The sequence below is a fragment of the Bacillus rossius genome, chromosome 2, assembly GCF_032445375.1.
Source record: "Bacillus rossius redtenbacheri isolate Brsri chromosome 2, Brsri_v3, whole genome shotgun sequence".
NCBI lineage: Eukaryota > Metazoa > Arthropoda > Insecta > Phasmatodea > Bacillidae > Bacillus > Bacillus rossius.
The window spans coordinates 27,115,022-27,136,672 of record NC_086331.1 but is presented as its reverse complement, the minus strand read 5'-3'; the positions used below and the strand labels follow the sequence as shown (position 1 = coordinate 27,136,672).

At 40.5% G+C, this 21,651-nt stretch overlaps 1 protein-coding gene across 5 annotated transcripts in view; it reads left to right on the top strand.

The window, feature by feature from the left end:
• Positions 1-10,837: 10,837 nt before the first annotated feature.
• The window catches only part of LOC134529189 (arginine-glutamic acid dipeptide repeats protein-like), a 197,176-nt gene continuing 186,362 nt past the window's right edge, over positions 10,838-21,651 (top strand). For 2 of the 5 annotated variants that reach the window (XM_063363029.1, XM_063363027.1), the window contains exon 1: positions 10,838-10,938. The gene's annotated coding sequence lies outside the window, so the exon portion shown is untranslated. The remainder of the gene's footprint in view (positions 10,939-21,651) is intronic. The other 3 variants (XM_063363030.1, XM_063363031.1, XM_063363028.1) reach the window with 2 other exon arrangements.

Sequence of the window (21,651 nt, the reverse complement as noted above, 5' to 3'; positions counted from 1 at the left end):
TGCACTGTCGTTTACCCGTCGCGCAGAGAGTGTGCGGAGTGGATGTTTAATTATGATGGCAAATTACACTGCACTTACAATCACACGAATTCCCTAACATAAAGTACATTGTCAATTACACACTAGGCGCTCTGACGCGCCGTCACTAACGTTATGCCCTAACGCCAGTTGCAGTTGAGGGAGAGTGTTTGATTAGAGTCGGCTAATCCCCTAATTGGTAAACGGCGATGCACGGGCCTACCTGTGTGGACTGTGGCTCGCTATTAAATTAAGAACACATCTACGAATGGATGTAGCCAGTGCCTGTGCACTTGGCGATTAATTAAAAGTCTGTGGTGGCGGGAGTCGGCCCGTACCGTATATTGCACGGCCCCACGTAATGCGTTGTGTGGGGCGTGTTAAGTTGACGCGGCTGGGTTAGGCCCTACACCGGAAAAGGACCGGGCGCACACGGGGAGTATTTAAAAAAGGTTCCGGGGTCTGACTATAATTACCAGATTGAAGTTCGATGGTGACAAAGAGATGATGGCTCCCCGTGGGACGTGCGTCCGTTCCGGTCCGCGAGTCGCGCTGTACTGGCATCTGGCCCTGGCGCAAGGGGGGGGGGGGGGGGGTTTGAGCTCCCTGTCGCGCCAGAGTTTCTAAAGTTCTGTTATTCGTAAAAATTTATATTAATAACTAAATTTAAGTGGCTCTAAATTCATACAATAAAACTTAATGATTAACTTAATATACATATATATTATAGAAATGACATTTAATAAATTTGTATAAAATAAGTTTGAATTATTAGAGTCACACTGGAGACTGTTTGTTGCTTGATAACTACTCCAGTGGCGAATGATAAATGCTAATTTGGGCGGTTTGAGTTACGTCACATATTACACTATTGAATTTAGGCTGAAGGCCGCAAGGGTTGCACTCACAGCTGTTTTAGTAGAAAAAGACACGTGAGTGACCCAGGCACTCCTACGTCGCACTTGTTTTGCACGGTGTTATTAATTCAAAGTGGCAGGTTCATTAAAGTTTAGTGAATTTACTGCGTACATGACTCGGTTTGTCTTGCCGATTACGTTAAGGGCGTTGATAATACCTAAGTCCCGCGGCGCTCGTCTGACTCGGGTGGGCCATGGCTAGGGGCGCATTCCGTTAGCGGGGTCGGATACTGGCGGTTGCAGGTCGGGCTTTAGGGTGGCCTTCGGTCGGACGACATCAAGATATTGAAGAATAGTTTAGTTTATGTGAAGTGTTAAGTGTTAACCTAAAACGCACGCGAAATGGAGGGATTGAAAGCACCGGGACCTTTCACCTTTGATGGAGATCTGGCTAACAATTGGAAGTGCTGGAAGCAAAATTTTAATATAAATATATGAAAGCTACAGGTGGTGACGGTAAAGACTACGGTATTAAAATAGCTACATTGCTGCATGTGCTCGGTGAAGAATGACAGGATTTATTCTTCACCATGGATATATATAAAAAAACAGTAAAAAATATGATTCTGTTCTAGCATGCTTAGAATAATATTATCTGCCCAAGACTATAATCAAAGTGTCGAAAGACATAAATTTAACAATCGAGTACAAGACAAAGGGGAGACTATCGACGCCTTTGTCACAGCACTAAGACGTCTAAGCACCAATTGTGGTTATGATGGACTAAGAGATGACCTCATCAAAGACAGAATAGTGTGTGGATTTCGAGATTCCCGTCTCAATGATCGCTTGTTACGGGAGCCGATACTAACGCTGGCAAAGGCAACACAAATTTGCAAAGCTGCTGAACAGACACATGAATTAATGGAGAGAATCGATAGAAAAGAGGTAGTACATATGGTGTATCGTAGCAATCAAAAAAAAGTATGAAGTCGTCAGAAAGAAGTACAGAAGATGAAGACATCTGTGAGAAGAGAACTTAAAATTACAGGACAAGAGGAAAACCCGCGGGACGATCAGCATACCCTTCTCAGTCTAATAATAGCTATAAGGGCCCACCAGATGGAAGGGCCATGCATCATCAGTACCACAAGCCATCAACAAGTAAGCTACATCGGGAACATGGCACACACAATGAAGGCTTTTCAAGGTATGGTCAATCTTTTGATAAGATGTGTCACAAATGTGGACATAAACATTCTTACCAACAGTGCCCTGCGATCAATGCTGCATGTTATAATTGCAACAAAAGGGGTCATTATTCGAGAATGTGTAGATTGAAATCTGTTCAATCTGTCAATGAAGTGATAAATAAGGAAAGTAATGTAGGTAGTGAAAAGCCTGTTGAATTGTTGTTAGGTTGTGTTACATCTAAAATGCTTGTGCCTGTTGATGGTATAGCAACAAACCTAACGGGTGAATGGTTTTATAGTTTATATGTAACTGACTCTGAAGTAAATATTAATTTCAAAGTTTAGGGCGAACTGTGAAGTTACCAAAGTATTTAAAAGACTATGTGTGTAAAATATAAAGAATTTGATAAAGCCAATTTGTTACCAATTTGTAAACCTTGTGTGCTAATAACTGTATTGTTTTAAATGTGTGGATTAATAATCAGCATCGTGAAAGGTGCTCTGAACTACAGTTTGATGTAAAGACATGTCTGTTTTAACTTTATATTTTGAGAGAGGACATGTAATGTATCTATGTGTTTATTGCATGTATCTATGCACTTCCAGTATTAAACCCATTGGCAATATGGCCATCCCAAGAGACTTGTGGTTATTGTTTTCCAGTTCATAATACACTATAACCCAGATCATAACATCGCCTATCTCTTAAGTGGCTCGTTATAAACATTATGCTTGCCAGTTTAAATATAGGCCACACTATGGTTATGCAATATTTTTCTGTAAAAATCTACAGGCTGCAAGTGCTCTGAAAATGCAGGAAAATTTGTAGGAACTTCATTCTTCTTTAATATTACTTTATAAATACTGCTCGCAGATCACATCAGATTAAATATGAACAGAACACAAAATGCCAGCTGATGCATTTCCAATTTTCCCTCCAAACTGCTCATATCCCTTTCTGTTTTGAGATTCATCCAAAGGAAACCCATAAAAATATTAACATATTAACAGAAACAGTACAACTTAAAATATGTGGTCAATTGCTGGTCACATTCGTCACAAACCATAGAAATGGTGTGGGTTTTAAATATAATTGCACTGTATTTTAACTTTCAACACCTGTTGAATTTCACAAGGGAAAACCCATCTCTTTTTGGAGAATGCTGGGTGGCAGCGGCCACCACTGAGGACATATGGAAGGAGGTAGAATCCGAGTCTCGTGTACTAGACGAGCCATGGTGGCCGTTTGACATCAGTCGATGTGATGCGATGTTTTTAATGACAGTAGAGGAACCAGACTCGGAGGTGGAGGAACAATGCTAATGGTCCCGACTCAGGTGTGTTGCCAGAGCAACCAGGAGTTAGGTATGGCTAGTAAAGGTGAGTCGCCATAGTGCGACAGTCCTGGGGAATCTGTAGCTGGGTCCCAAGATGCCACCAGGTTGCAAGCAAAGCTTTTAATGCCACCACCCAATGACACATCAGTAGGAAACACTATCACTCCCACACCAGCCCGTTCGACCCGAATACACAGGGCTCCAGCCTCCTTGCGAGATTACCAACTGGACACTCCCATGTTGCCACCACACAACATGCCGGCATTGACAACAGTCACCCTCTCTGTAAGTTGTTCGGCCCTGAATACATAGAATACCAAGTCACTTGAGAGACTACGAATCGGGTTACATTCAAGGAAAGCTTACAAACTCCATTCCACAATGTTGCATTATATTATCTTTACATTACTTTGTGAGTTGATGCCCAGTGAGTGCGATGACCCAGTGCTCCAACCAGTGTGTTTGAGGGTAGGTGTCGATGCACATAATGGCCTCTTTGGAGGAAGAGGCATTTTATGCCAACTGTCAGTGCTCCTCTGTTGCACAGGCCATTATACCACATCGACGCCTGCCCCTGTAACATTTGTGTACCACGAATGCTTTGGTAGTGTGAATGCAGCGAAGGTACTGACCCCAAGGTCGATTGGTCGATAGTAGCCCGTATGGCTATCGTGTGTCGATCTGTTTACTCACCAATGCCATGTGTGTATTCGACTGCCAGATGTAGTTTTAATTCATTGTTATGTTGTTACGTATGCTCAGCATACGTACATTGATGACGCCAGTGCGGTGCCTAACCGCACGCTGGATGCAACGTGTTCAACACCAGTTGTCGCGTGCTGCGCGGAAAGCATTGGAGCCGTTCGGAAATGCTCGGCAACTTCGTTGGGCGGGCTTTGTAATGGACATCGGGTGTGCAGCGTGTTCCGGTCATGTAGGCCCAGAACAATCTCCGATGTTTTTTACCTCGAGTTCCAGAGTATATAAGGTCCCCTATTTTGCCCTGGGAAAGAGACAGCTCTGAGACGACAACCGAGTCGGGGAGCTGCTGCCCTCGACTGCTACACCGTCAGAAATATCGCCTGCGTGGCGTCACACTGCCCGAGCAACTTCAAACCACTTGGTAAGACACTTCTACGTAACACCGTTTGCCCAGCTAAGAGCAACAGCATTAAGACAGTGATACCAGTTGGATCAATACTTATTAAATTTAGAAGAGGGGGTAGTATGTTGATGGCGGCATGGTTTGGAGATAACGATATTTGACCTTAAAACCACCCAGAAGAGACATTTTCTTTGATTCGACAAATAACAGTAACTCCCGGATTCAACAAACAAAACTATGTGTTTTTCACATATAAATAAACTAACACATAAATGTAGATACAAGAAGAATTTTGAACATTGAGGACTTTAAACGTTGATAAACTTAGCAGTCACTCCCTCGCTTGGTTTAGTGAAGTTTAATAATTATGTTCCTATTAATATCATACTTAAGAGAATTAACGTAAATAAGAGTTTTAGATTTGTGTGTTTGAAAATTATAAAACTTGCTGACTATTTTTTTTTTTTTCAAGAAACTTCAGATATCCATATTCTTGTAATATATTTCGTTAACGTGTATCAATGTTCTGCCTTCAACATTAAAGTATGGTTTATTGTCGCTTCATGTATTTTGTGTAAATTCACGTAATGTGATTTGACAGTGTAACCCGACGCATTGCCGCGGGCGTTATGTACTAGTAGAGTAGCCTCAAGCGCAGTGTTTTTGTTAAGTTGATTTCACTTATATAAGGGCTGTCCTAATCATTATTGTATTTTCTGTTCACAGAGACTTTCCAGCTGTGTAACAAGTGAAAGCTCTGGGGAAAAAATGTGATTTGTTTATATCTTGAAGTTAATATTTGTTTGTGATGAAGGGTATGTGTATTTGAAGAATAAAAAGTTGATATCAAACACTGACGCCGTCCCCGCTACCTCCTATGATTTTTACGTGATTTTTGCTTGGGTTCGAGATCTCAGGGAAGGTTCGGCCTTGCGGCTAGATGTAGGGGTTATCGTAGTAGGGCCCCCCAAACTGTTATGGCCACTCGGGACGCCTGAAGAATAACACAAAGTTTCTGAAAGATATTTGATGAATTTATTACGGCACAGCCCTATACAGGCTGCTGCCCGTTCTGGCCGTAACGGTTTTCCCGACGCGACTAGTCACACGCGCAGCTCACTTCCTCAGTGGCGGCTCACGATTTTAATGCGCGTGAGGGGCGGACTTGTACACGTGATGCGACAGTTACAAAAATACACTCTAAAATGACGAACGATATCTTGACGAACAATACACTTCACTATTACCTAACACTTAATAAACTGGGCTAGTGGCACGTAGGCCCATGTCTCCGGCGACTCTACATGATACCTAGATGTGTCCCAGGGACTGATTCGTTAGTACGTTCGGTGGCACGTGTCGCCTTCTGGCTGCCCTGTGTGGGCCAAAACTAAGTAGCTGGTAAGCTAAGTTGGGGCGTGAAGCGCCGACGTAAAGTCTCGTAGACTCCCCACAGTACTTACGTATTATGTGGAACACTCATCTTGGAGCACTGATTTAATTATGTGAAATACCTCATGGTAGATTGAGGCCGGCTGCGGAACTGTACGTAAACGATTATGAAAATATTAAACTATTGAAACTACATGTCGGTGAAAGCAAAGGTTGATGGTTCCGCGTTGCGCGCAGGCTGCTTGCCTGTCGGAGCTCCTGAAGGACACTCCTGTGTCGCCGCGCGCGACCCCCCTCCCCCAGCAGCCCTCCCGCGGAAACGTGTGAATTTCGTGGGAAACTGAACCGGCCAGGTTTGGGACAAAACGCACAGTGAAACATGATTTTGAAAGGACTGAAATATTAATTGATGAAAAATAATGTTTAATAAAAACCTGTAGAAAAATATAAATAAATTAATTGGTTGTAGTGTGGCGGAGGGATATGCCACACCCGGCCGGATCCTTCTGCCGGCGTAGCACTCGTTGCCTGGCGTTCGCCTCGTCGCACGAACTACACTTTGCTGCGCGCATGAACACGTTCGGTGCACACGCCTCTAGGAGACGTTGATGAGGCATAGCGGTCTATGCGACATAGAGGAGCATTGGCGGTCGGCGTCAACACTTAGCACACCTCTGTCTACCATATCACCCCTTGTTCCTCTTGCGTTTGACACGAGAGGTTACAATGTAATTCTTTAAATTTTAATTGTTAATTGAAGTGACATAATCAACTGTCTTTCCTATTTAAAAGAATATTATTCACTGTGCGACTATGCCACAAATCTCAGCCCGAGTCATTCCCGCACTTCACGTACTTCATGTGAGATACTTGGCCCTAGTGGCCCAGAGCTGCTAAGACAACACCAGTCATTGCTTGCCTGGCTCAGGGGTCAAATGTTTCCATACACCATGGGTTCTACAATGTCTTTCATTTTCGTATGTAATTGCTATAGTATAAGTTTTTTAGTTCTTTCACATGGCCGGCCTCGCTTTCGGTGGGGTTTGAAAAAACCCTCCTCATTACTTAATTCTATCGTTCACAGTAATGACTTTGCTAGTTTTACGTTTCCTCCTTTTGTAGTTAATTTGGGTCACTTGAACGTACCTATTCCCAGGAAGAAGGCTTTACTCGTGAACTTTCATATTGTCCGCACTGGGCAGTCTATGGACCGAACATATAAACTTAATGCTTAAATTTCAACTAATTTATAACCCAAGGGACTCTGCAGTAGGTCTCATTCATTCACATGAGAAACCTGCTTGTGAGGGTCCGCCACCCATGCTTAAAACCAGAGACTTCTCCTCTGATAATGTTCAATGTTACATGTTCTGTAGCTTATAGAGTGTTTGCCGTGTTCACATCACTGGCGTGACGTTTTAATAAGACTGGACCCTCATATCATAAATCGTAGACCTCCACAGCAAATAACAAATGGACTTTTTCTCTCATCGCTGTGCAACGGCTTAATTCGTAACTGTAATAACTGCATCTCTTAAGTACGCAGTGACATGCTCCAGCACCGACATGATACGGGCTCTACTCATCCCTCCCATAAGAGACAGCTTGTCACAATCGACCTTGGCAGCAGTTGTAGTGCGATTGCGATTTTAGTTCGCTGGCGACTCGCATGAGAACGCTGCGAGCGTTTTGCAGCCTCCTTCGCCCCTTCGGGCGTTCCAGGACACCTTCGGGCAATCACCACCCCCCCTTCTTTGGCTGGGGACAGTCGCTTCCTTTAATTAGGCGCCCCGACGCCATTTTTTAGAGGATTCGGCGGGCAGCATCTGGTCTGTGCGGACCACGCGTCGCGATCCGCGAGAGTTAATCTCCGTTGTTCGTTCCAGACTCGACACTACGTCATGTAGTCGCCAACGTCAAGGCATAGAGGCCTCACTTTTCTTATTTTTAAATTTTGCTGCCCGCAATAGTTTTTTTTTGTTAATCTAAATTATTTCATTTTCTCTAATCATGATTACCGAGAACTTCCGTGCCGCGAGCTGCATTCCCTGCTCCTGGAGGCAGCCGACATGACTTCACCCCGCTGTTTTGGGTAAGTGGTCGTCATCCCTACCCCCCCTTTTTTTGCCTTTCACTGGGCATTGTCTTGCTCAGGCTTAGCCGCCTGTTAACCAGTCTAAGTAATTTGGGACTTTGGTTGCAGGCGGGGTCCAAGTTGATCTCCAAGTTGAGGCCCAAGTCGAGGTCCAAAATGAGCTCCAAGTTCAGCTTCGAAGATTATCTCCAAAATTAGCTGCAAGCTCCAAAATAAGCTGCAAGTTCCACTCCAAGTTTAACTCCGAGTTTATCTCCAAGTTTCTACTCAAAATGATTTCTTCTGGACTTTAATCTGCCGAAACCTCCGGTGCCAGGACACAGGATATAATTAAATTTCAATGTAATTGTTTCTTTCTTTTGAGCCTGCGAGCTCACTTAAAACCAGTATTAAGTTCAATATGTATTATGGTGTTACTTTTATATGTATTTTGTTGCCCCGGGGCTCCCTCCATTTTGTAATCAATATGTTTTAATACCAATGTAATTAAAAGATAAAAACAAAAGTAAATTAGTTTAGTAAAAGGGCACTGATATAAATCAAATCACCAGTCTTGTTATTTCATTGTTATTCATCCCCGATCCATAAGTATAGCCTACTAGAGTTGCTAGGAGGTTATAAATAAAATTCTTTTATACGATGTCTGGGCACCTCTGTGATTATTGTTGTTATAGTTTTGTTTTCTGGGCTGACACTTCCAAGGCCTTAATTTAATCATTCACTTTTGAGTGTTTACCTGCAGCCCAGCATTCGTTATAGGGTTGAGTGCTGTGGTAATACGATTTAAAGGGTACTCTCTATGAAATAAATCCGCATCATTTTGTAGTTTCTTTGTTTCATTTAATGAATGCTGTATCCGACCACGTTGACGTCGTACCTCCTCTTTATTAAGCAAAAAACCCGGGTCACAATCCTGTCCGCGGCGCAACACTCCAGCCATGGCCCTGGTAGTGCCCCCACTCGTCACCAGATGACAGTTGTAAATATAAAGAGACAATGTATTATAGTCATTTTATATATGTTATTATTGTAAATATTTAGGTAGATTATTAAGTGTATATTGGAAGTATGTTTTGTAGATGTGGAAATAATATTGTAAAATGAAAAAGATCAAAAGAGATAGAAATATGTAAAACTTTAACACAAATGGTTCTAGAAGAAACTTGTATAAATTGCGCTGGCTGGCTGGACAAAATCAAAAATCAAGGCGGACCTCGAGTCCAAGTGCCCAACCCCCGCATGGTAGACTCTTCATCCAGACCATCCTCTGTCTCCTGTACTCTCCTACACTAATGCATGCAAACTTGCATCCCGCATGTAAGTGCCCAGGGTTTTCCCTGTGTCTATGCAGGTTTTAACTGGGCCCAACTTAACTAGTAGCTTAGACTAGAGATAAGAGTGAGGGGAGTTAGTCATGGCAACAATCGCTGCCATGGCTGGCCAATCCCCTCCTAGCACACGATGCATGTGACCCTCTCCCTGCATGGCTATTCCCAGCATGACTAAGGCGTGATAGGCTTCGGCCTGAGACGCACTTAGGTCCCTCCCTAACCCGGACCCCTCCCAAACACACTTAGTTTTTAGTTAGGTTAGGAAAAAAAAAATCGTCTAGACAGCTCTCCTCTTTCAGCCAATCTGGGAGATTGATCACCATTGTAAGCTCTCCTCTCTCCCAGCCAATCTGGGAGAATAAATATTATCGCAAGCAAAAATGGTATTATTGGCTTGCCTTCCTCATTTTCCTTTCCTCAGCTAGCGACTCTTCGTGAGACCGCGGGCTTCCCATCTCTCTCTCCCTCTCACTCATTCTACATCTCTCTCTGCCCACCCATCTGCTAGCGACTTTTCGTGAGACCGCGGGCAATCCTCTGCTAGCGACTCTTCGTGAGACCGCGGGCATCCTCTCTCCAACTTCCATCCGTTCCACTAGCGACTCTTCGTGAGACCACGGGCATCCTTTTCTCCAACTTCCATCCTTTCCGCTAGCGACTCTTCTACACCCAATCTTCCTGCTAGCTACTCTTTGTCAGCATGTCCTCGGTCAGCTGCACTGGGCCGAATGGTCCACTCCCGCCTCAGAGTGTGAGGCTGCTCTACCCAAGAGCTGGCGCCGGGCAAACAACACAACTGAACGACCAACCGACGTCCACCCCGTCTCCACAGCTTCACCAGAGACGAGGCCGCGACAACGTGGTCAGGAAGTCCCCTTGAGAGCTCACCAGGCTTAAACTATCAATTACTTTAACCATGAGACAGCTCATTCGATGGTAAAGTTATCTCTTTACCCTTCATAAACCTTGTTATTCTTCGGATTAACCACGACATATGTATGAAAATGTCATTTTCAAATTTTTAGGCAAATGTTGGAATTTTTTGAAAAAAAATCAATTTTACTAAAATTAATTGATAAAAATTATAAAAATAACTTTACTCATCTACAGATTTCTAGTTCTAAAATCGTGATATTAAAATAAAATTAAAAACTACTTTGTTAATTTGTGTATATGAATTTCATTACATACATACAACACAACGAGCATTAATACAACATAACCTTTATTTAAATATAACATTTTATTTTCTTTTATATATATACATTTGCAATTAATTATTTATTTTTTATAAATTATTTTAATATTTTTTTTCTCTAAACTTTATGCTTGTGGTCTTTATTATCTACAAATATCCTATTCCCTTTTTTATCTTTTATTTTAATTGCAGCATTTATATAAGGAACTGCCTACGCGTACATAGGTGGGTTGTTTTACCCTTGGTTCGACCCGTTGCTCTCAATCGTAACCTGAAATGGAATTTATTTTATGTATGTTTAGCTGTTGGTCACACTGTGTATTTGTAATTATGTTCAAGATGGAGCGTATGTTGCTGATTTTGTTTTGAATTAAATATGTGTGTTGTTTGGAGATATATTCTGACATTAGTTGTAAGTATTAATGGTATTTTTAGGTTGGTTTCTCAAAGTGTGGAATACTGCGTGAATTTCTACATTGTGTAACGTGTTTGTAACCGCAGTTTGAAAAAAATAATATTGATTTTATTGACATCATTGTTTGTGTTTTGGTGTGATTATGGGCTCATCTAGTGATGTAAAGTTTAGATAATTTTGTCCTTTTCTTTATATATTTTCAGTTGACAAAGAATTGGGTACTTTATTAATTCCAAGTATCAAATTATAAATTGTAAAATGAATATGTTTACCTACTTGACAGGTTAGTGGTTAGTTGAGGCATTACATTACTTGTGGTTTTTTAAATCATGCCTTCACAAAAATAAAATAAAAAATACTGAAATCAGAAGTGTTTGAGTGGTTTTGGAAACTAGTATGTAATAACATAGTTATTTGGAGTTTTCTGGTAGAAGCTTTTTTTTTTGTTATGTGATGGAAATTTCCCTTGGAAATAAGTTTTTAAGACATTGAATTAACTCAAGAATTAGTTGAATGAAAAGTAGTTTTTTTTAATGTCACTTTCATTTTACCTTGAACACATTAATTTAGATAGTGATCTGCGTAAGTTTTGTAGTGTTGTAAGATTTGGGCAGTGTCACTTGTAAACTAATTCTTTTGACATACTGGGATTGTTTGATAGTTGTTTACATGTTATCTTACGATGGTAGGTTTTAAACAGAGTCTGCTTAAAAGCAGCAGGTAGGTTTCTTTAGAATAACCTATGCCATGATACTTAATAGCATCTTCAGTACAAATCTCAAATTCATTTATTGTGGAAGAAAGTATTTTTATTTATGCAAAGACAAATATGTATGATAGTTTTTACAGATTCAAGTACTTATTTCAGTATTTCAAAACATTTGGATCACTTAAAGATGCCTTTATTTTAGTCTCCAGTTTCTGCTTATTTTGCTAAAACTTGTATCACAATTTTGTGTATTAAAGGCAAAAATAAATGAGATTAAATGTTTACTGATTTCAAGTCTTAATGAATTGGCACAATGTTTTTTTATAATGACTTAAGTAATTAAAAAATATATCTGTTAATGGAGAAAAAAATTTTGAAAAATATCACAGGATAAAATAGGTAAGTAATGGGTAATTTTGTAGAGTAGCAACTTTTTGGAAATAATCCTAAGTATTTATTGAAAAAAAATATTTTATCAGCAACTATCGTTTTCTGACATATTCTTTATTTAATGATACTATTGTGGATTTTATTGGTGTGTGCAGTTTTCAATATTATATACACGTGTGTACCTTCATGACAGGGCTGTAGTACAGGGTTGTAAGATAGGGAAGGAATAAAGGATAACCTTTATTTTCACATTTAATCGTAATTGGGGCCTCTCTATATATATACATGTATATATATATATATATATATATATATGTATATATATATGTGTATATATATATATATATATATATATATGGGGTCATGTCTACTTTATTATGAATAAATGTGCATACACACACACAACTAGTTCTGATGGAATGAAAAATAGGAAACTGTAATGTCCTTTTCATAACATTGTTCCAGCTAATCGTGATACACTTTGTTCTTTGGTAAACCCTAGTAGGCGGCCATTACGTAATAACTGTTGCGCACATAACACAAGACACCAACTGGCTGCAGTGTTGCCACAGTGTGCTACATAAACACGGTGTTGCCACTATGTCAATACATAACAGATTCTCTCCCCTCTTAAGATGTCACAAAATCACGAAGCTTCGCAGGGGGTCGACGTTGTCGTGAGGAACATCGTGGAGGGGCAGAAGATTCTTCATGGCAATCAAATCCTCGGAATGGAGAAGAGTCCCTTGAACATGGAGCACTTCCTCCCACTGCTTGCTGGTTTGATACAGTTGTAGACTCATTTCCAACCACCTCTGCATCCCTCTGTGGTGGGAACCCAGAAGGCAACTGTGCTCTGGCATGGACACCACCCATCATGAATGAACCAGTCTCCTGTGACCCTAGTGGTTGCCGTGAGGCATGCCGTGTCCTTTCGCTCGGACATAAATTTGAATGTCCCCCTGTTTTCTGGCCCAGATGGTGCCGTAGTTGGTCAACATGACGTCGATGTTCATGGCCGTGCTTGTCTCGCACTCTGTACATCAGCTGCCCTTCACTTGCAATCACGCATCCTGCAACCCACTTTGGCTCCTGCAAATAATTACGTAGCCAGATTGCCTCTCCAGAGACAAACTGCTGGGCCTGGTAGGTGTTGGTCTCGTGGGCCCGTGAGATTCCCTGAGTTTCTTCTTGTGCACTCGGATGCATTTTTGTCAAGATGGTCTTCAGGCACCGGTTCATCAGCATCTCTGCTGGAGTCTTTAAGTTGTCCAAACAAGGGGTTGTGCGTAATGAAAACAACATACGTGTCAAGCGTACTCTCCAATCACCCTGTACTAACTTCCTCAGTTTCTGCTTCACCGTTTGTACACTGCGTTCAGCCTGGCCATTGCTTGAAGGATGATATGGAGGTGAAAACATCATCCGGATTCCATTTTTCTTCATGAATAATGCCACTTCCTGTGATCTGAAGGCTGTGCCATTGTCTGCTACTACCACATCAGGCAGCCCATGGCAACTGAATATGTCCCGTGCAAAGTCCATATGCAGTCGTGACCATGGCTTCTCTGGTGCTGGCCTTGATACCATCTTTAACTTGGGTGGATTGTTGTGACAACTTTGGCACCTAACACATTCCCTTACCGCTTCCTCAATTCCTGCATCCAGCTTGGGCCACCAAAAATAGCTTCTGGCAACTGCTTTCATACGGACCATGCCATCATGGTTTGCGTGGAGCATCTTCATCATCACTAATCGTAGGGTGGTTGGGATTATAACCCTAGTTCCCAACAACAAACAACTCTTGTGCACCGACAACTCATCTCGCCTCACATAATAAGGTTGCAAGTCCCCATATTTAATGCCTGTCGGCCATTCTTCCTGTACATATGCCATGACCTGAGCTAACAAGGAATCTTGTTTAGTTTCTGCAGCCACTTTTAAGGGGTTAATAAGTGGCTCTGGTAAATCTTCCAGCATGAGTACATCACATGGTGCTGGGACTGTAAATTCCTGCCCAAGCAGAGGCAACCTGCTAAGAGCATCAGCATGACTAATTTGTGGCCCGGGCCTATATTCTAGTTCGTAATCATGCATGGCCAGCATCAGGCTCCAACGTAATAACCGAGGAGAAAGCGTATCTGGAATAGGTTGTTTAGGATGCAATAGTCTTAGGAGCGGCTTGTGGTCTGTTACAATTTTAAAGCTTCGGCCCACCAGATACTGCCTGAACTTAGTTACGCCAAATATTATTGCGAGAGCCTCTTTATACAACTGTGCGTAGTTGCGCTCACACTGTTGCAATGTTCTAGAACCAAATGCCACAGGAGCCTCTAACCCATTCCCTAGCTCATGAGCTAGTACTGCTCCCACCCCATACTCCGAAGCATCACAAGTCAGGATCAACGGCTTGCCCAGGTCATAGTGGATAAGAACTTGATCTGACTGCAGCAGTCGCTTTGCGCTCTCAAAGGCCTGGCTGTGTACTTTTGTCCACTGCCACGGAGTCCCTGCATCAAGTAGTCTATGCAATGGCTCCAGTACTTCAGATCTGTTCTCTAAGTATCTTTCATAAAAATTTAAAAGCCCAAGAAATGCCTGTAGCTCTTCCCTATTTTTTGGCTCTGGTGCACCATGAATAGCTTCCACTTTGCTCTCCAATGGGTGAATGCCTCTTCCATCAACTTTATGCCCCAGGAATTGTACAGACTCTACTGCAAAAACACACTTAGACTTTTTTAGTTTGAGGCCCGTCTTTTCCAATTGCTCCAGGACCTCATGGACACGGTTCCAATGCTCATGTGCATCACCCCCAGTAATTAAAATGTCATCCAACAAAACTACAGTGCCGGGCACCCCTACAAGCAGTGTGGCCATCAGGCGTTGGAAAATCGCTGGCCCGCTGCTAACTCCATAAGGCAGTCTCCTTACCTTAAAGAGTCCCTTCATTGTGTTGACTGTAAGCAGCTCTGCTGTGGCGTCGTCCACAGTGACCTGCAGGTAGGCTTCCTCCAAATCAAGTTTTGTATAAACTTGACCCCCTTGAAGCATCGCAAAAGCCTCCGTGAGTGTGGGCAATGGATATACTTCTGTCGCTGACACACTGTTTAGCGTGCTCTTGTAGTCCCCACACAACCTGACCGAACCATCACTTTTTACTATGGGCACCACTGGTGTAGCCCACTTTGAGAACGACACTGGTTCAAACACACCTTGCTGCACTAGGCGGTCTATTTCCGCACTTACCCTTTCCCTCAGTGCAAAAGCCACAGGTCTACACTTCCGAAAAACTGGATTGCTTCCCGGATGGATGGTGATTGACACCTCTGGTCCAATATATTTACCTAACTCCTCTGTCTGAAAAATAAAAGGGTGCTGGTTCATCACTCTATTCCAATGAGCATCTGCAAGTTGGTGCAGCCCAACCAGTTCCATTCTCAGTGGCTCTAACCAATCACGACCCATCAAGCTGGGCCCATTCCCTTGCACCACCAAAAGCTCCAGTGTTGCCATCTTCCCGGTTTTTGTTTTCACTTCTACTTCCATTATACCTAATACTTCCAAATGCTCCTGAGACCATATACGCAACACAATCCTTGCCTTTTTTAAGGGGGGCTCCTGGGGCCACAGTAATTGGAATGTTCGCCAACTAATGATGGAATGGCCTGCCCCAGTATCGACTTCCATGGTTAGAGGACTCCCATTTAGGGACACTTCCATGCACAAAGGCTTTCGTCGATTGGTGTCTTGCATACTGTACAAGGTGTATGCAATGTCCTCTGCTTGTGTGTCCATTTGCAAATGCTGCACTTCACGGAATTTTCTGTGTGTCCAGTCTTTACCTGTTGCGTCCGTAGCAGGTTGGTTTTTCTTTTTCGTGATGCACGCACGCTCAATATGCCCCGGTTCTTGCAAAACCGGCAAACTGTCTTGACATGATAGCACTTGTCGGCCAGATGGTTTCCATTGCATCGCCAACACTGCTGGGTAGTACTGGCCTCCGTGTCCCGTTTGGTGGCTAATTCTTCAGTTCGCCTCCTCATGGCTCCCGTAGGTAATTCTTTACTGTCGCGGCTTCGTCCTGTGTGAATTCTATTCACCTCTTCACTCCGAGTTTCGGTCGTAGCACTTCTTAATTCCCCCATGTTCTTCCCAGTCGCCTCTGCCGCAACTGCGATTTCCACTGCATCTTTAAATGTGAGCTTGTCTTTCGCGAGGAGAAGCTGTTGAACCACTCTGTCCCTCACTCCACACACGAGCCGATCCCGCAACATGCGCTCCAAGTTAGGGAAATTGCAGTGCGTGCTCAACCGCCTCAACTCTGCCACATAAACGGCAATTGTCTCTCCCTCATGTTGGTCTCTGTGGAGGAACTTGGTTTCCACTATTTCGCTTGGCTTCGGTTCAAAATGATCGGTTAGCTTCGTAAACACATCGCCGAGCGACACAGCATCTGTGGATTGTGGAGATAACAGCGACGTAACCAGATTGTACAGTTCTGCCCCACGCACAGTAAAAAACACGGCCCGTTTAGTCTCGTCATCCGTAAGTTTATTTGCGACAAAATAAAATTGCAACCGTTCGCGGTATGTCTTCCACGACTCTTTTCCGGGCACGAACTCACCCACCGAACCAATAAAACCCGCCATGTCCGCGGCCGTTTTTACCAACTTGTTAAATCCTCGTCACCAATGTAATGTCCTTTTCATAACATTGTTCCAGCTAATCGTGATACACTTTGTTCTTTGGTAAACCCTAGTAGGCGGCCATTACGTAATAACTGTTGCGCACATAACACAAGACACCAACTGGCTGCAGTGTTGCCACAGTGTGCTACATAAACACGGTGTTGCCACTATGTCAATACATAACAGAAACATTTTTACAATATTTTGTGTGGAAAATAAATATTATACGGAAACAACACAATAGTACATATAATCATTACTTATCACAATTTAGTAACATGTTTTAAAAATTCTACTCAGTGAAGATTTCCTCATTTCTCATGTATGTAAAATGTCAAGTAAGGAGACAGTGATGAGATATTAAAAAAAAATATTTACTTCTATCTCTAGCTTTAATATTTAAGAAAATATTTAGTATCGATGAAAATTATAGTTCATGTTTCACGATATTGAATGAATTTAATGGTAGAAATACACTGAAAATTTTAGGTGTAAATATAACATTACAAAAGTTTTATTCATATTAGATGATTATGGCCATAAAGCCAGGAAAGCTAAATGTTTGTTTTTTCTGGTTTTTAAAGGTTTTATTGATTTGGTAGTTGGGATTGTTTTGTTAGGTGAGAGGAGTGTTGTGTGTGTGTAATTCACAATGTTATGTTAAATATTTGTTCTTTACTTTAGGTGAATAATAAAATTTATTAGGTAGGTAAAAAGTATTTTTACCTAGGTGAGATTAGTTTTGCACTTGTTGAAAAAATATAAACAAAACTAAATCTGATTAGTTCAGCCGCATTAAAAATTGTTTTATAAGTTTGCATCATCATATGGTAGCAATATTGTTAAAGTCACCAAAAAGTCGGTGCTGAAGTAATTACGACCCATACATTCTTACGGTACCATCGCAGGAACATGGTGTTTTGGACAGGGAAAATTTATATGCTTGTTTATCTCAAAATACGTTTCAAGGGAAATAATGGCTCATTTCATGTCAAATCACCTAATTAAAATACACTATCCTGCTTCAATGTCACAGATTTTGTTCAAATTTTTTTTATACATACATATCTTTAACATGAGTAACTGTGAATTATTTTAGAATTTTTAAATTAAAACTGGAAGAATGAGAAATTTTCAAAACTTTCAGTTTTTGAGCGAATAATGTTCTCCGACGATCTTCACCAGTACACTTAAATTACTATAAAACCCACAATTTTCATGCTATCTAGCTTATTTAAATTGCAAATAAAAGCTATATTCCATTCTTTGTAGATGTGGCCAGAGAAGTAACAAATTCCATCAAAAAAATTTTGCACTGACCATGGAATACAATTTTAAGCTATTTTGCACCTTTGCTCGCTCAATACCATAACTCAACAACCACAATGAGCACTAGCTTGAAAATTTATTTTAAATACACATTAGCATTAGGTAACTATATTTGAAAAATGAAAAGGGTGTTTTTTTTTTGGTTTTTAAATAATTTTTTTTTTTAATGTATCTTACCAAGGTAATACAGTATATGAAACACTATTGTGTTGCTTTAAAATACATATGGCCCAAATTTTAAGAGTTATAACTTCCTTAATCTTGTAATGTACTATGTTTATCAGGAATATTTAATTTTATTTACAATATTAACCCTTTCACTGCTGCGGAGGAGATATCTCATTTGTTTTATTATTGGCTGTCAGTGCTATTGACGAGATAACTCGTCTTTTACTCTTTGTACCACCAGTGCGAAGGACGAGATATCTCGTTCAGGAGCCATTCCACCTCAATTCAGGCAGTTAGCAAGATAATGTGTCAGGTCACCATCTCAGATTTGCTTTAAAAAATTACAGCAGTTACAACCAGTGCAGACAAGAAGTATGCCAAAAGGATTTTGTCCCAAAATTTTGTTTCCCCATGTTATAGCCTTTTGAAGTTGGTTCAAAATCAAAAAAGGTGGAAAAAGGGGTGTTTTTTAAATGAGCGGCATTTCAAAACTATTTTACTGATTTTGTTGATTTTTTTTTTATTTTGTACCTATTATAGTGAACTACAGAGTGGAATAGTTCCAATGAGCCCAACGACAATATCTTTAAGGGGGGGAAACTAAAAAATTTGGCAAAAAATTTAGATTTTTTTGGATTTTCAAAAAAAAATTTTTATGTGGAATAATCAATTTTCATAAAAAGTAATTCTGGTAATATGTAGACCTATTACAGTAGTTTTACAGGAAAAATTGTTTTTAATTCTATGATGCATGGAATTATTAAAATTTAACTTTAAAATTTTCAAAATTTGACAAAAGTTCCATTTTTGATTGAAAATTACTGAAAAACCCCATATTTTAAAAATCTGAAAATTTGTAACTTTGTAGTCCTCACCTTTATTAATAGCATGCACTTTGTTGGATAGTGTGTTTTTGCCTGTAAACATTTCTAGAATTTTTTGAAAATGTAATGTCATTACCTTTTGTATGTTGTGCATGCTCAATTAATAAATGTTTTGTTGGTATCTAAATAGTATGTGATAATTTGTAACTGGTTTTGTATGAGGGGAAACCTTGGGAAATATGAAGGGGGAGTCCCTATCTGAATATTCCCAGGCGCTTGCTGTAAGGGGAATCCCTGGTAGCTTGAGGGAAATCCCTGGTGACCATAGGGGGAATCAACTACAAGACTACAAGGGAATTCCCAAACTTTTGCTGTTACAGTTGTGTTGTGTGTGTTCATGGGTGATGTTCAGCTAGTGAACTAAATCATGTCTGACTTTCATAGTACGGAGAGAATTAAATGTGTGGACTACATTAAAAGGCACAAAAAAAGTGTGTATAAAAGTAAATGTGTGAGGATGTGTAAGGTGAATGATTTAGCAGATGATATTCAAAAGTTTGTGGGTGTATCTGTTTCAGTAAATAAAAATGATATTTTGTGTAGCAACTGTGTTACTTTTTATAAAAAGAAATTTCTGGAACTTGCTGAAGATGCAGAAGAAACATCGACATCAGAGAATTTTATTCCGGAGGATGAACTAGTAAGTGTTTTAAATAGCAGTCTCATTAAAACATTAAATGTAGAAGTATCACCATTGAAATCCCCTTCAGAGGTGAGATTGGATAGGAGAGAAGGTTATGCGAGGAAAAAGAAGATAAAATTAGTTGATGAGTTAAAAACTTCTGCTGTGAACAAATTACAAGACATATATCACGTGCATCTTTCAAGTGAGTCTGATGATGAAATGCCTGTGTGTGTCAATTGTAGTCTATGGTTTTCGAATATTGACTCAGCTCTTCATACTTGTAACTACAATGGAAAAGTACAGCTACTAACATTGGTACCACAAACATTTAGTAAAACTGTATTGAAGGAAAAATTACCTTCAGTGTCAAAGTACCTCATTGATAAATGTCGCACAGTTATAAAAAATAAGGGAATTTATGCTCAACCTGACCCCTATAGTGGACATCCTTTACCTACACAGGTACAAGATCTAGCATTATCATATTACCTAGAAGATAGTAAAGACTGTTCAAGGGAAAGTCCAAACAAAAAAGATGTTATTTGCATTAAGGATGGTAATGGCGAGAAAGTAAAAAAGGTTAAAAGATTCATGACAAGGTCCATCAAAGATGCATACAAAGCATTCAAAAAAGATAATCCTCTTATAGAAATTAGTCTTTCAAAGTTTTATGCCTTACGACCAAGATGGGTGAAAATTCAGCCAGAACAGACTGTGTGTTCTTGTATTTACTGCAGTAACATGCAACTTATCTGTGTAGCTCTTCGAAATGTAACAAATAACCAAATTGATGAAGACTATCTTCTACTGAAGTGTTTGTGTGACGAAACAAGGAATGAAGATTGCTGGCTCGAGGAGTGTGGTGACTGTCCTGGCACAGAAACATTAACTGTTGAAAACTTTGGCTTGGATGAAGGGGAAGAAGTTACATTTGCGATTTGGGAACATGGTGACCTCATAAAAAAAACTGTATCTGTAAATAATTTTCTGGAACATGTAAGGCATTGGGTTAAAAAAGCTATTCCTCACAGTTACATTAGGAAAATACAAAGGGAAGGAATAGCTGAAGCAAGAAGTTCTGTCCAACAAAATAATGCTCTTGTTTTACATTTTGATTTTGCTGAGAACTGGTCAGTTGTATTGCCTGATGAAATCCAAACTTACCACTGGCAAACTGATCAGCTTTCACTGTTTACCTGTGTTGCATACTTTGGTGCGGAAATAAGAAGTTTTGTTATAGTATCTGATGATATAGCTCACGACTCTGCTCACGTTCTCTGTGCTTTAGAGGTTATAAAACTGGAAATTTCAAAATTTTGTCAGTTAGAACTTTTGAGTTCAATAGTGTACATTACAGATGGGGCAGCTGGACATTTCAAAAATAGGTTTCAGCTGTATGAACTATGTAAAAATACTCAAACTGTTGAAAAAAAATGGATTTTTTCTGCTACAGGGCATGGCAAAAGTGCATGTGATGCAATAGGTGGTTTGTGTAAACACTTTGCAACTAAGTTCAATCTTCGGGCAGAGTGTGTTAATGCCATTAGAGATTCTGCTTCATTTGTTGCTGAAGTAGGTAACCTTGTACCAAAGATAACTCTATTGGCTCTTGAAAGTAAAACAATTCAAACGTATAGGTCATCTAAGGAAAAAGAATGGGCTACTGTAAAACCAGTTGTTGGAATACAATCTAAACATTACTGGCTGATTAAAAATGAGACATACATGGGACGCACAATTAAAGATAAAATAGAAATAGTTGTACAATCTAACCAGATTAAAACACATTATTCAATAAATGATTTCCAAGTAGGCCAGTTCGTTGCTTGTGTATACGATCAGAATTGGTGGATGGGACAGATCACTGGTATATCTAAAGAGTTAAACGACATGACAGTGTCTTTTATGCATCCCCAT